The sequence below is a fragment of the Alligator sinensis genome, unplaced genomic scaffold (genome assembly GCF_000455745.1).
Source record: "Alligator sinensis unplaced genomic scaffold, ASM45574v1 scaffold830_1, whole genome shotgun sequence".
In the NCBI taxonomy this organism is placed as follows: domain Eukaryota; kingdom Metazoa; phylum Chordata; order Crocodylia; family Alligatoridae; genus Alligator; species Alligator sinensis.
Window position 1 is genome coordinate 1548106 of NW_005842309.1, and position 4109 is coordinate 1552214.

Below are 4109 nucleotides of genomic sequence, written 5' to 3' on the forward strand. Positions count from 1 at the left end.
AAATGAACTGGCAAACTCCCATGGACTTAAATGATTTAGGATTGGGCTGTTAGAGAGCTATGTATTCAGAGGAGGCAGGTTTCTTTGATGCGTGATTTAAATAGATGAACTAATTGATTCGAGGGGGTAGGAGGAAAGTTAGCTGCAGTGGGCCAGCAAGGCTCTTGTTGCTAAGACACTGAGGGAGTGAGAGCAGGCAGGCTGAGGAAATGACAGGAGAAGGGAGGATTCATTATAAAATATGAGATGTGGGTGATGACAGCCCCTCCCAGCATTAACAATATTTATCCTGAGTTTTAATTTTTTATGTAAATTATGAGCTAAAATTTGAAGGCTAAAAACTTAAAATGTCAATGTCCTAGCTCATATTTCACAGGAATTTCAGATTTACAAAGACATTCACAAATTTAGCTAAAATATTCCCAGTTTTTTAGCTAAGCAGGGAGCCTCCTCATTAGCTACAACAACTTTCTGTGTCTCCACAACGAAAAAAATTGATTGGAAAATCCATCTCTTCCATATGGTGTTCACGTTTTAATGGACTGAACTGGCTGTAATGTTTGCCTTTGAATGTGCTTGCACCCATTGACTTCTTGGTATTGAATCTTCAACTATACATATTTGCTTCTTGTGCTCTATAAACGGTAGCTAATTCTGTAGTTCCTCAGAGCAAAGCTCTCACAGTTGTTGGGAGCTCTAAAACCCACTGGGGTTGAAACATATGCACATCTTTTATTATATTCTGTCTTATTGAGGTTCTTATGCTGCACTTGTCAGAGGACCTTCCAGAAATGCGTTGTGACATGACTACCATCTGCCATGTGTGTTCCTTTCTCCTGGAGAAGAGCAGTGTGAGAATGTTTTAAGTTGTTATAATTTATTTTATTAAATATATTTCTTATTGTATATGCCTTGTACTCAGTGTTTATACAGATGAAAGCAAGTTCAAAGAAATGCAGTTTGCACTGGGAATATAAAGTGGGGAGGTGACAGGTGCATCTGAGATTGTGCAGGACTCCATTAGTCAGGGAGAGTCCATTCTAAAGTCTTGGGCAAGTCCTTAAGAAACGTCTTTTTCTGCAGAGAAAAACTTCATCCTCAGCTCAGTTAGAGGCCAAGAGTCTGGTCTGAGTTATGGAGGAATTTAAACTAATGCTGCTACTTTCTGAGGGAACAGTTCCTAGGAGCTGTCAGCCAGGACAGGGTCTCTATAAGGTTTGTCAAAGCATTAACTAAAACCATCCATAACCTGAGTTGAAAAACTAGCTGAATTGATTTCATTTATAAAATTATTAACATCAGAAATAAAAAAAGGCCAAAGTGGTGCATCCCCCTCCTGCCTGGAAAGATAGGCTATTCCTTACTATATATTGTCTGTTTCTTTATCCAGTCTAGTTTTAAATGTCCCAAGTTATGAAGTTTCCATTGCTGCCCTCAGGAGACTCTTCCTTAGTGGAACAGATTTTACTGTTAAATTGCAAATCATCTTGAGTTTGGAAACCCACGTTATCATTTAAATTCTTACAAGAAAGCATGTGTAAAAAATAAACAATTGTTCTCTACAGTTCAGTATGCATGTAGGATGGCAGAATTTTTTTTTTATTTCATCATCGTGTGTGCAAGAATTTTCATCATGTCACATAAATGAGGAAGAAATAGAGCTTTCAGAAGCAATGAAAATGAATTAGGGCCTGATTGGAACCATATTGAATTCCATGGATAGATTCCCATTGACTTCAGTTTCCTTTGGATCTAGCTCTAGACGGATAATGATACTTAATTCAGGACGAGTGTGAGATTACCAATGTCCACAGGCAATGCATGCCATTTTAACCAAGTCTTAGTTCACTAGAGCACAGAGGTCTAGAAGACAGTGATTGGTAACAGGACTGTCATTCTGTGCCCTTTTCATTTTGTTGCCTCAGGAATACTGTAATCTTTCTTACTGCTTGCATCCTTCCAGCTTTCTTAATCCATATTGGATAGTCCAAAGGCAGTTTTTTTAAAGGCTCAAATTTTTGTGCCGCTGCTGCCAACTTTTTAATATATTATAGTTTTATAGTTATGTTTCCATATATCTTTCCATTTTTTGTAGTGAGTGACCTGGAGAGAAGAGAGGAGGGTATGTACATTGATAATGGCATCGACCTGAAACTGATGTGGGGAGTACACAGTAAACCCCAGAGACTGGCATCCTTGACTATGCCTGTGAAAGGTGAAAGCTCCTGAGGACCACAGCAGTTGCAGAAGGGGAAACCCCTGCCTGTGAAATGAGTGACACCTAGTTCATGGGAATGTCGGCAGAGATGTTTGTAAAATACTTTTTAAGCATTGGCTGAAAGGCACAGTACTTAAATGATCTAGGATTACAACGTTTTCAGTAAGTTCAGGATTCAATCTATTTTTATTTACACCTGCAAATATTTCTGGGCTCCAATTATTATCCATCTTTTCCCCCAAGTGTTACCCAAAACACAAGTTGAGATTTTCAAAACTCCTAAAAATAAGCAGGAACTATGTGCCCAAAACCTTGAGTTGATTCTGAAACACTTGATCCTTGAAGTTATCGTATTTAAGCAATTTTAAAGTGAAATTGGTAAATATTTCAAAACAAATGCTGCCATTAAGCATATTGAAGTCAAGGAAAACATTCTGTCTTATTTCAGTGAGCGTAAGATCAGGTTCTTTTGCAGTACTTGAGTTTGAAACGCGTTGCTTCTATTTAACTCAATACAAGGGCAATTTTTATTATACTTATAGCTTTGTCAATGTAGAGATACTTTAAATACTTGTCTTGGGAGCATCTCAAAGGTATTGCAAACAAGTATTGTGCATTGGATCTTACAACCTCCATTAATAGGCATCATCTCCACTTTGCAGATGTGGAAACTAAGGTACAGGGTGCTTCAGTGACTTATTTCAGTGACATGCTAAATTTGTGGAAAAGCTAAAATAAAATATGCAGTTGTCTACTCTGAGAGCTGTGGGGCTCAACTTGTTCATGAGTAATTTTTAGTGGAAGAATAAATGAGGCCCATAAGAATTTGGTCCATATATTGATATTACAGAACAAATAATATATTTATAGAAATTTTAGTCACATAATCTAAATAGCCCTGGGGTGAGGGGTCTCGCCAGAAGCAAAGACCTTTGCTTTCCCCTTTTAGTAAAGAGATGTTGTAGATCAATCAAAATGACTCATCATAGAGTTTCTATAATTATGGAAGTGTACTCTCCAAATCAATAAAGCTGAACTCATCTGATTTCTTACTGGTGTAAAATAAACTTTAATTTGTGATATGATCCTATGTTCCCTGTGCTGAAATTTTATCAAATATTAATATTAGATACCCAGAAATGCAGCAGCAGTTTCTATTTTCTAATGGACAGAAAGGGGACTCCTGATGCTTAAAATGGGAGACAGTAGACAGGGCACTACACTGGGATTGTGGAGACCACGAATCTGCTCCTGATTATGTCACTGTCCTGTTTATGTGACCTTGGATACGTGATTTAACTTCTCTGTGCCACAATTTCCTCATCTGTGAAACTGGGATAATTACTACCTTCTTTTCTAAACCACATTGAGATCAATAGATGAGAAGTAGTACATAATAAGAATAATATCATTATTATCTCAGCTGCATTGAATGGATTATAATAAGTGATGAAATTAAGAGAAAACATCTCCCAGTACTGGGAGCTCTGATGCCCTCTATTGCATGCAAGCTTTCCAGAATAAGTAATAATTAAATCCAGAAATTAATCTGGGGGGGGGGTTGTTTTTTATGCTTGATGTAAGCTTCCTGTATCATGCATCTCAGCCTCTTGCTGTCGTAAGAGAACCAGAAAACGAAGCTGACCATTATTAGGGGCTGACCCAGTCAAACAGGAGCAAGTGCAAAAATAAACAGCAGGCTTGATGAAAAATTAGTATTTACTTTTAAGAAAGATTGTCTTCAGATGGCTCCAAGCCGCTGTTTAGCCTTGGTACCCAGGTATTTCTACTTCCAGTGTATCTTTTTCCTCCTGCATGAGAAATTCATGAGCAGACATGGGTCAGCAGAGGGCAGTGTGAGCTTTACTGTACAGGGGCAGCCAGTGGTCAG